The sequence below is a fragment of the Amblyraja radiata genome, chromosome 35 (assembly GCF_010909765.2).
Source record: "Amblyraja radiata isolate CabotCenter1 chromosome 35, sAmbRad1.1.pri, whole genome shotgun sequence".
Classification (NCBI taxonomy): Eukaryota; Metazoa; Chordata; class Chondrichthyes; order Rajiformes; family Rajidae; genus Amblyraja; species Amblyraja radiata.
Window position 1 is genome coordinate 15,028,042 of NC_045990.1, and position 12,166 is coordinate 15,040,207.

General features: G+C 47.5%; 1 long non-coding RNA gene across 1 annotated transcript; it reads right to left on the bottom strand.

Annotated features, from left to right (window-relative positions):
- Nucleotides 1-4,527: 4,527 nt before the first annotated feature.
- LOC116966022 lies at nt 4,528-11,018 on the bottom strand. The gene is made up of 3 exons (XR_004409877.1): nt 11,005-11,018; nt 9,443-9,499; nt 4,528-4,538 (listed from the first exon to the last, which is right to left on the bottom strand). It is a non-coding gene; the product is annotated as an uncharacterized LOC116966022 (long non-coding RNA).
- Between the last annotated feature and the right edge of the window lie 1,148 nt (nt 11,019-12,166).

Sequence of the window (12,166 nt, forward strand, 5' to 3'; positions counted from 1 at the left end):
GGAGGGGGTGTGGAGGAGGGGGAAAGGGTGTGTGCGGGGGAGGGGGTGTGTGTGGGGGAGGTGTGTGTGCGGGGGAGGGGGGTGTGTGTGTGGGGGACTGGTGTGTGTGTGTGTGTGTGGGGGAAAGGGTGTGTGCGGGGGAGGGGGGGGGTGTGCGGGGGAGGGGGTGTGTGCGGGGGGGGGGGCGTGTGGGGGAGGGGGAAAGGGTGTGTGTGTGTGGGGGACGGGTGTGTGTGGGGGTTATGAGGGTAGGAGAGAGTGTGTATGTGGGAGGGGTTGGCGCGTGGTGAGGGGGAGGGGGAGGTGGGAGGGGGGAGTGTGGGCTCGGCGGCTCCGACTCCGACCGCACTCACCGGCTCCAGGACCCGGCGCCTGTCGCACTCAGTGGCTCCCAGCCCCGGCTGCACTCATCGGCACCCGGCTCGTCGTGGTGGTCGACGCCCCCGCCCGCAAACACAGGAGCCCCCGCCCACAAACACAGCAGCCCCCACCCGCACTCCGCTCCGTCAGCTTTATTCTCTATGTCGGTGATGGACAGCGGGTGCCGGAAGGGGCTCTTGTAATATTTCACCGATTGGAATCAAACTTGATGCACTTGCGGCACAGGAGAATGGTGAGGAAGGTGGCGAAAAATCATAGCGCTATCCGGTACCATTTTTGCGCAAATTTGAAAACAATGGAAACCGGAAGAGGACAAGATGAGAGTTTTATAAGTATAATGGAAGAGATAGATAGATAGATAGATAGATAGATAGATAGATAGATAGATAGACAGACAGACAGACAGACAGACAGACAGACAGACAGACAGACAGACAGACAGACAGACAGACAGACAGACAGACAGACAGACAGACAGACCAAATGTGGGCAAATTGGACTAGCTTCAATGGGGCATCATGGTTGAGTTAGCCGAAGGGCCTGTTTCTATGCTGGATGACTCGATGACAGGGTATAAGCTTTGACTGGTACGTTGTCAGTGTTAAATTGTCTGCCTTCATCAGCTTTATATTGTGTAAAACTGGACAATTTAAATTGAGTAGCCCATGAAACATTGATTTGAATTGTCATAATTATTACAAACTGAAAGAAGAAATCTGGAACCAAGGATATGGTGACAGTGCACATTTGTAATGAGGCAATGAGCAGAAAGCACTATCACAATGAGGAAGGACTAAGCACCACCTGGTGATGGTGATCATTTAGATAAACACTTGACTAAGTGGGACCCGTTGGGGCACGGGAGGCCTGGTCCCCCAACGCAACCCATTCCCCAAAGCAATATTCCACCACTCACCCGATCCCCCAACGCAACCCATTCCCCAACGCAATATTCCACCACTCACCCGATCCCCCAACGCAACCCGTTCCCCCAATGCATTATTCCACCACTCACCCATATCCCCTAACTGCGCAGGCACGGCTGATGGGTTCCCGTTGTGACGCCCCTGATTCCCCCTCCTCCCCTCAACCTCCCCCCCCACGACGCCTCTTGCCCTTCCCATGCCACGCACTCACTCCATCTCACCTCAACCCCCCCCCCCACATCCGCTCTTAGCGGCTCTCCAGTGACGCAGCCATTCCTGCCCATTGGGTTCTCATTGTGACATAGAACGTGTAGGTATTACTGCACAGGAGCAGCTGACAGGTGTGGGGGAGGGGTGGGGGGTGTGGGGGAGGGGGGTGTGGGGGAAGCGGGTGTATGGTGGAGGGGGCAGTATGGGGGAGGGGTGAGTGTGGGTGAGTGGGCAGGAAGCGTGTGGGGGGTAGTGTGTGTGGGGGAGGGGAGTGGGGGGTGCGTGTGGGAGGGGTTGTGTGGGCGGGGGAGTGTGTGGGGGAGGGGAGGGGGGTGCGTGTGGAACTTCTTCAGACACATCACCCATTCCTTCTCTCCAGGGCGGCACGGTGGTGCAGCAGTAGAGTTGCTGCCTTACAGAGCTCAGACCCGGGTTCGACCCAGCTGTCTAATCCAGGTTTATATACAACACTTTAAATTGCTCCCATTGATCTTAGAGAAACAAATAAAATTAACTTTAAAAATTAAGAAACTTATCAATGCTAACACCAATAGTGAATAACCCAGTATTTAAACCATCGGGTATGGATTAAACATATAGACAATGGGAAAGAGTGGGAATTAAAAAGGTAGGTGACTTGTATGTATTGGGAAATCTATTTTCATTCCAAGAACTAAAATCAAAATTTAAATTGAATAACAACTAATATTTTAAATACCTACAGGTATGTGATTTTATGAAGAAATATATACCAAGACTTCAAAGTATGATTTTAGATCCACTGGAAGAAGTAATGATTATCAAGGCGGAGTCAAAAAAATTAATATCATACTTGTATAACAGTATTTTAAACATAGAATTACCATCAACAGAGGCAATTAGAGAAGACTGGGAAAAAGAATTAATGACAAAAATCTTAAAAGAAACATGGGAAAAGTATTTGATATTTATACATAAATGTTTGATCAACGCTAGACATAATTTAAATCAATTTAAAATATTACATAGATTATATTATTCCAAAACTAGGTTGAATAAATGTTATCCAAATATTTCTCCCATCTGTGATAAATGTCTTTCTAAAAATGCCAATATTACACACTCATTTGTCTCTTGTACAAAACTTTATAAATTTTGGTGTGACATATTTGATATATTCTCAAAACTATTTAAGATAAAAATGGAACCTAATACAGAAATGATTATATTTGGAGTAAGTGGAGATGGCAACAAATTAAATACACACCAAAACTCATTTTTCAATTATGGGTTAATAATAACAAAAAAACCCATACTTACATTTTGGAAAAATGCTAATATACCAACATTTAAAATGTGGATCAGTAATATGTTGGACACAGCACATTTGGAAGAAATGAGACTCTTCCTAATAGACAAACAAGACCTATTCTTAATGAGTTGGTCCCCATTTATTGATTTATTGTATTCATGTGGTGCCATAGTATCATGAAAATTAAAAGTTTCAGGAATGGGTGAAAGACCGTCTCCAACGCGTCTCCAACGCGTCTCCAACGCGTCTCCAACTACAAATTCCTCGGGGTACACATCTCGGAAGATCTGTCCTGGTCCCTCAATACCACCAAATTGATCAAAAAGGCGCAGCAGCACCTTTACTTCCTGAGGAGGCTCAAGAAAGCTCACCTGTCCCCCCAGACCCTGTCCAACTTTTACCGCTGTACCATCGAAAGCATCCTGACCACCTGCTTCACGGTATGGTACAGCAGTTGCACCGCAGCTGACAGGAAGGCACTACAACGGGTGGTGAAAACCGCTCAGCACATCATCGGTGCCCCGCTCCCTGCCATGGATGCCCTCCACCGCAAACGGTGTCTGAGACGGGCCGGGAAAATCATCAAGGACCCCTCTCACCCTAACCATGGACTGTTTGCCCTCCTCCCATCAGGGAGGCGGTACAGGAGCCTCAGGTCTCGCACAAGCAGGATGAGGAACAGCTTTTTCAATAACACTATTACACTGCTGAACTCGGAGTCCCGTCACTAGATATCTTTAGTCTCTCCCATTTGTATACAGTATTTGCCTATGTAACAGTTTTTTTTCTAATCCATCCACATTCCACACATTGTTAACCAGTACTCTTTTACTCTATTGTATGCATATTCTGTATTTTTATTTTCTACTTCTACTATCTTGCACTATGACTATGACCAGACGCTAAACTGCATTTCGTTGTACCTATACTTGTATCTGTGCAATGACAATAAAGTTGAATTGAATTGAATTGAATTGAAAGACGATTCAGAATATATAAAATTAATCTCCTTGTGGCGATTGAATAAACAACTCCCTCCTGCTCTCCTTCTTCACTTATTTCTTTTTTTCACTATTTTCTTTATCTGTTTTTCACTCACGCTCACTAGTCTATCCTTCGCTATCTACAACCTCTTTTTCCTTTTTCTCTTCTTAATTTTCTCTTTAAAAAAAAAGGAAGTTGTACAGAGAATGTAATTTGTTAACATAATTGTTGTACCACGGTATTGTACTTACTTCTAATAAATAAATTAAAAAAAAAAAAAAAAAGAGAAACATATACAATTTATTAAAGGATTGGACAGGCCAAATGCAGGAAAAATGTTTCCCATGTTGGGGGAGTCCAGAACCACGAGTCACAGTTTAAGAATAAGGGGTCGGCCGTTTAGGACTGAGGTGAGGAAAAACATTTTCACCCAGACAGTTGTGGATCTGTCGAATTCTCTGCCACAAAGGCAGTGGAGGACAATTCACTGGATGTTTTCAAGAGAGATTGAGATACAGCTCTTTGGGCTAACGGAATCAAGGGATAAGGGGTTAAAGCAGGAATGGGGTACTGATTGTGGATGATCAGCCATGATCATATTGAATGGTGGTGCTGGCTCGAAGGGGCCGAATAGGCCTACTCCTATAGCTGGGACATGTTGGCAGGTGTGGGCAAGATAGGTGGAAGGGCCTGTTTCCACGTTGTATCACTCCATGACCCTGCAAACAACTGGCAAACAATCCGTGCTGGATATTCGAGAGGGTTAATGTACAGGTCTTGCAGCTTGAACTGTTGATCCAGAGACCTAGTGCAGATCCCAATGCAAGAGGGGAATTTCAACTTATTGTCGAGAAGTTGCAAAATAAAGGCCCTTCGGCCCACCACATCCATGCTGACCCAATACTCATTTATACCAATCCCATTTACCAGCCTTTTCGGCCTTGATGACGTTCCAGATTCCAATTTGGCCGGCACTGTGGCGCAGCGGTAGAGTTGCTGCCTTACAGTGCTTGCAGCGCCAGAGACACGAGCGCCAGAGACCCGGCTTTGATCCCGACTACGAGTGCTGTCTGTACGGAGTTTGCACGTTCTCCCCATGACCGCTTGTGGTTTCTCCGAGATCTTCGGTTTCCTCCCACACTCCAAAGACATACAGGTTTGTAGGTTAATTAGCTTGGTATAAATGTAAATTGTCTCTTGTGTGTGTCGAATAGTGTTAGTGTGCGGGGATCGCTGGTTAGTGCGGACTCTGTGAGCCGAAGGGCCTGTTTCCGCGCTGTATCTCCAAACTAAACTAAACTAAACCAGCCTCCATCAGCAGTGGTGATCATGAAACCCTTTAGATTGTCAGAAGACATCGGCTCGTTGGTCTAGGGGTATGATTCTCGCTTTGGGTGCGAGAGGTCCCGGGTTCAAATCCCGTTCAAATCCCGGACGAGCCCATCTTTTAGGGCGGCGCGCCGGTAGAATTGTTGCATTACAATGCCAGAGACCCGGTTTCCATGGGGACTGTGGGTGCTGTCTGTACGGAGTTTGCACGTTCTCCCCGTGACCTGCGTGGGTTTTCTCCGAGATTGTCGGTTTCCAGCCACACTCCAAAGACGTACAGGTTTGTCGGTTAATTGGCTTGGTAAATGTAAAATATTGTCCCGAGTGTGTGTAAGATAGTGTTAATGTGCGGGGATCGCTGGTCGGTGTGGACTTGGTGGGCCGAAGGGCCTATTTCCATGCTGTATCTCTAAACTAAACTAAAATAAACTAAAGGCCCCAGCCGGCCCAGCTTGCCCATCACGGACTAAGGACCAGCGCTGCTGACCGGAAACCGTCCTGGAAGGCCCTGCTCACCTGCCCGATGGGGTGGGGGGGAGACAGACAGAGGGCCGGTGAGCAGACGGGCTGCAGGAGGAGGCGCACAGGCTCGACGGGGGAGTGGGCCGCTGGAGGCCCTGTAGAAGCCTGGGGCTCGCTGGACCGGGCTCCGCTCCAAGAGGCCGAGCACGTGGACCGCATGTGGCCTACAGCGGCGGAGCAGCGGCGGAGGACACCACGGCTACGCTTGGCCAGGCCGACCCTGCAACGTCGCCATGACAACGGGCCTTCATGGTCAGGTCAAGATCCCTGCACTTACAACAACTGGGACTTGGAAATGGCGACTCTGTAGACTGTCTCAGTGTACTACTGCTACACACTTGCACTGTATCTGAGATACTGATCTAAGGTGTATCTGAGTGGTTATTAGTTTAGTTTACTTTAGTATAGATATTAGTATATATATTGTTCACTGGGACCAATTTACAATTTTACCGAAGCCATTTAACCTACAAACCTGTACGTCTTTGGACTGCGGGAGGAAACCGCAGCACCCGGAGAAAACCATCGCAGTCGTGGGGAAAACGTACAAACACCGTACAGACAGCACCGGTCGTCAGGATGGAACCCGGATCTCTGGCGCTGCGCGGCAGCAACTCTACCGCTGCACCACCGTGACACCCACCGTGATACTTGTACTGAACTGTATACAGAAATGTACTTCACTGTACCTCGGTACATGTGACAATAAAGTACTCGTGAACCATTGAGCCATTGATGTTGTTCATGGGATGGAAGCTTCCATCCATTTCCCAGCTGTGAACAACCATCACAATCACCTGTCAGCTTCCGCACCTGTGCGGGGACAATAATACTCAGCAGAAAGATAGTGCCGAGCCAGATGGACAGGGTGGTGGAGAAGGCATTTACACACTCGATTAAAGGGGGAAGAGGGAACTTTATTGGGAAATTATAATAAATGAGAGATGCAGATGGTACTTTGGATAAATGAACGGAAGATATGCAGAAAGCAATGACAACCAAGGTAATGTGGAGCTCACAATGATCCATTGTTGGCTGTAGGATAGGTGATAATAGGTTAGTACAGAGAGTGGAACTCAAAATGACGACAGTGAAACTAGTATAATGACTTGGGTGCGGGAGGGACGGAGAGAGAGGGGATGCAAGGGTTACTTGAAGTCAATGTTCATACCACTGGGGTGTAAGCTGCCCAAGTGAAATATGAGGTGCTGTTCCTCCAATTTGCGTTGGGCCTCACTCTGACAGTGGAGGAGGCCCAGGACAAGAAAGGTCAGATTGGGAATGGGAGGGGGAGTTAAAGTGTTTGGCAACTGCGAGATCATTAATGGTATTCTCCAAACAGCAGTGGTTCAGGCAAACACTTGCTTCAATACTTGTTCCAAAGATCCTATTGTATAAAGTGAGACAACATTGTTCGTGCTCTAACAGGAAGTCGCCGTTTTCTTGAAGATATTATAAATGTCGAGGACTTGAGCTATCCTTGGAGAATGCCTGTGTGGGTCTAGGGTCCACCCAGTCCCCAGGGAGATCGCTGCAGCCTTCCTTTTGGGGTGGTTTCCGGCAGTTACTCACAAGGCTTTAAAAGAAAGATTGAAATATACAGTGTAGGAAGGAACTGCAGATGCTGACTAAACTGAAGATAGACACAAAATGCTGGAGTAACTCAGTGGGTCAAACAGCATCTCTGGAGCAAAGGAATGGGTGACATTTCAGATCGAGAAATGTCACCAATTTTCGGTCATTTCAGGTTCCCTTCTTCAGACTGCGAGTTAGAGAAAAGGGAAACGAGAGGTGTAGATGGTGAGAGAGAGATACATAAGTGGCATGGTGGCGCAGCAGTAGAGTTGCTGCCTTACAGCGCTTGCAGCGCCAGAGACCCGGGTTCAATCCCAACTACAGGTGCTGCCTATACGGAGTTTGTACGTTCTCCCCGTGACCAAGTGGGTTTTCTCCAAGATCTTCGGTTTCCTCCCACACTCCAAAGACGCACAGGCTTGTAGATTAATTGGCTTGGTGTAAATATAAATTGTCCCCAGTGTGTGTAGGATAGTGTTAATAGAAACATGGAAACATAGAAAATAGGTGCAGGAGTAGGCCATTCGGCCCCTCGAGCCTGCACCTCCATTCAATATGATCATGGCTGATCATCCAACTCAGTACCCTGTACCTGCCTTCTCTCCATACCCCCTGATCCCTTTAGCCACATCTAACTCCCTCTTAAATATAGCCAATGAATTGGCCTCATGAAGCTCCACATAATGTGTGGGGATCGCTGGTTGGAGTGGACTCGATGGGCTGAAGCGTCTGTTTCCATGCTGTATCTCTATAAACTAAACTAAACTAAACTAAACTAAAGACCCTTGCCAGTGAATTCCAGTAATTTGGAGAGGAAGCAATGGGAAAATAATGCTCCGTTTCTTTGTGTGAAGTGTGTGAATCAGCTGACTAATATCTTCCTGAACATGGCCCTCAGAACATGAGTGGCCAGCGGAAGCCCAAAGCTTCCTTCTATTATTATGTTTGATTTTTTTTTAAATTACGTGGGGAATAGATTCCTTGTGTGTAGGCGTCTGCTCTGAGCCATCAAAATATGCTGCCATGTTTGTGATTGGGCCGAGGTTTCGGGGAGCGAGCTAAGCAAAGTGCTTCATTCCACGCTTGACCCACGTTAACCCCTTCCTGCCCTCAGTCCTACACTTAACTTCAGTGGCCCGATAGTCAGAACAGGTCCATAGGTGCTGGTAACACCTCTGCTCACTCCGCCTAGAGTCCGACATGATCTCCCGGTTGCCAAACAGTTTAACTCCCCCTCCCATTCCCACACAGTTCTGATGATCCTCTCTGCAGTCTTTATGACTCTTTGCAGAGCCTTCCTCTCTGTCTGTGTGGTGTTTCCATACCACACCGTGATGCCTGTGGTGAGGATGCTCTCTACCAGTCCTTTGTAAACATCATACTAGTTTCACTGTCATGCTATATAACCATATAACCATATAACAATTACAGCACGGAAACAGGCCATCTCGGCCCTTCTAGTCCATGCCGAACAATTATTCTCCCCTAGTCCCATCTACCTGCACTCAGACCATAACCCTCCATTCCTTTCCCATCCATATACCTATCCAATTTATTTTTAAATGATAAAACGAACCTGCCTCAACCACTTCCACTGGAAGCTCATTCCACACCGCTACCACTCTCTGAGTAAAGAAGTTCCCCCTCATGTTACCCCTAAACTTCTGTCCCTTAATTCTGAAGTCATGTCCTCTTGTTTGAATCTTCCCTTTTCTCAAAGGGAAAAGCTGATCCACATCAACTCTGTCTATCCCTCTCATCATTTTAAAGACCTCTATCATGTCCCCCCTTAACCTTCTGTGCTCCAGAGAATAAAGACCTAACTTATTCAACCTCTCTCTGTAACTTAGTTGTTGAAACCCAGGCAACATTCTAGTAAATCTCCTCTGTACTCTCTCTATTTTGTTGACATCCTTCCTATAATTGGGCGACCAAACACCTCATATTTCGTTTGGGCATCTTACACCTCAGAGGTGTGAATAAACATCACTCATTCCTTTGACTCCAGAAATACGGCCTGCCCCATTGAGTAACCCCAGCATTTTATCTCTCTTCAATATGAATAGTGATTTATCTAATTTCAAGTAACCCTTGCATCCCCCCCTCTCTCTCCATCCTTCTCCCCCTCCCTAGATTTCATACTACTTTTACTGTTGTCCTGTTGAGTTCCACTGTCTGTATAACATCTATCCCACAGCCAACAATGGACCATTGTGAGCTCCACATGATCGTTGATTTTTGCATATCTCCCATTCATTTCTCCTAAGCACCATCTATATCTCTTGTTTCCCATGCCATGACTCTCAGTCTGAAGAAGGGTCTTGACCCGAAAGGTCACCTATTCCTTTTCTCCAGAGATGCTGCCTGACCCGCTGTTTGAAGAAGGGTTTCGGCCCGAAACGTTGCCTATTTCCTTCGCTCCATAGATGCTGCTGCGCCAGCTGAGTTTCTCCAGCACTTTTGTCTACCTCTGCTGTTTAGTTTAGTTCAGTTTAGTTTAGTTTAGCGATACAGCGTGGAAACAGGCCGTTCGGCCCACAGAGTCCGCATCGACCAGCGATCCCCGCACACTAACACTACCCTACACACACTAGGGACAATTTACACTTATACCAAGCCAATACACCTACAAACCAGTACGTCTTTGGAGTGTGGGAGGAAACCGAAGATCTCTGAGAAAACCCACGCGGTCACGGGGAGAACGTGCAAACTCCGTACAGACAGCGCCCGTAGTCGGGACCGCATTTTGTGTCCGTGCTAGTTATTAGACATCCTTGCCTGTCGCTTGAACTCAACTGATCTTGTTAACGTTATAACCCCGATCACAGGATTGTTCTATGTTCTATGTTCTCTGTGCATAGGAGGGCTGTAGGCTAAATTATGGCAAATGGCTCAAGCCCAGCATTGCCAACTGGGCTGGCATAGACAATGTGGGCCAAAGGGCCTGTTTCCATGCTGTAGAGCTCTTTGACTCTATGACTGCCCATCCCAATCCTTTTCAGCCAATGTCAAATTAGGATGTGTAGGAAGGAACTGCAGATGCTGCTTTAATCCGAAGATAGGCTCAAACAAGGTGGAGTAACTCAGCAGGACAGACAACATCCCTGGAGAGAAGGAATGGGTGACGTTTCGGGTCAAGACCCTTCTTCAGACTTGTTAGGAATAAGGGAAACAAGAGATACAAGCGATGATGTAGAGAGATAAAGAGATAAGAATGAAAGATGCAAAAAAGTAATGATAATGAAGGAAACAGCCCACGTACCTCGACTCCATCCTATCCACCCTGGTCCAATCTCTCCCGTCACTCCCGACCTATGTCCAAACTACCTCACACAGCCTTCGTCTCTTTAATGACCCCCACCCCCTCATCATTACCATGGACGTTCATTCACTCTACACCTCCATCCCCCACCAGGAAGGCCTTAAAGCCCTCCGTTTCTTCCTCGACCGCAGAACCATCCAATTTCCTTCTACTAACACTCTACTACACCTAGCAGAGCTGGTCCTCACCCTCAACAACTTCTCGTTTCACTCCTCCCACTTCCTCCAAGTCCAAGGCGTAGCTATGGGCACCCGCATGGGCCCCAGTTATGCCTGCCTCTTTGTTGGGTATGTCAAACAATCCCTATTCCAGGTGTACACGGGCCCTATCCCCAAACTCTATCTCCGTTACATTGGCGACTGCATTGGTGCTGCCTCCTGCACCCATGCAGAACTCATGGACTTCATCAACTTCACCACCAATTTCCATCCTGCACTCAAATTCACTTGGACCATCTCCGACACCTCCCTCCCCTTTCTTGATCTCACAATCTCCATCACAGGAAATAGACTATCGACTGATGTCTATTACAAACCGACTGACTCCCTCAACTATCTTGACTACACTTCTTCCCACCCTGCTTCCAGTAAAGACTCTATCCCCCTACTCCCAATTCCTCCGTCTATGCAGCATCTGCGCCCAAGATGAGGTGTTCCATACTAGAACATCTGAGATGTCCTCATTATTAAGGGAACGGGGGTTCCCATCTCCCATCATAGATGAGACCCTCATGTGTGTCTCCTCGGTACCCCACAGCTACGCCCTTGCTCCCCCTCCCCCTAACCGCAACAGAGACAGAGTCCCCCTAGTCTTTACCTTTCTCCACATCAGCCGTTGCATACAACATATAATCATCCAAACTTTCCACCACATCCAATGGGATTCCACCACTGGCCACATTTTCCCATCTCCACCCCTTTCCGCCTTCCACAGAGACCGTTCACTCTGTAACTCCCTGCTTAACTCATCCCTTCCCACCCAAACCACCCCCTCCCCAGGTACTTTCCCCTGCAACCGCAGAAGATGTAATACCTGTCGCTATACCTCCTCCCTCGACTCTGTCCAGGGACCCTGACAGTCCTTTCGGGTTAGGCAGAGGTTCACTTGCACCTCCTCCAACCTCACCTACTGTATCCAGATATGCAGTTGTACAGGGTCTTGGTGAGACCACACCTGGAGTATTGCGTACAGTTTTGGTCTCCTAATCTGAGGAAGGACATTCTTGCCATAGAGGGAGTACAGAGAAGGTTCACCAGACTGATTCCTGGGATGGCAGGACTTTCATATGAAGAAAGACTGGATAGACTCGGCTTGTACACGCTAGAATTTAGAAGATTGAGGGGGGATCTTATAGAAACTTAAAAAATCTTAAGAGGTTGGACAGGCTAGATGCAGGAAGATTATTCCCGATGTTGGGGAAGTCCAGAACTAGGGGTCACAGTTTAAGGATAAGAGGGAAATCCTTTAGGACCGAGATGAGAAAATCATTTTTTATACAGAGAGTGGTGAATCTGTGGAATTCTCTGCCACAGAAGGTAGTTGGGGCTAGTTCATTGGCTATATTTAAGAGGGAGTTAGATGTGGCCGTTGTGGCTAAAGGGATCAGGGGGTATGTAGAGAATACAG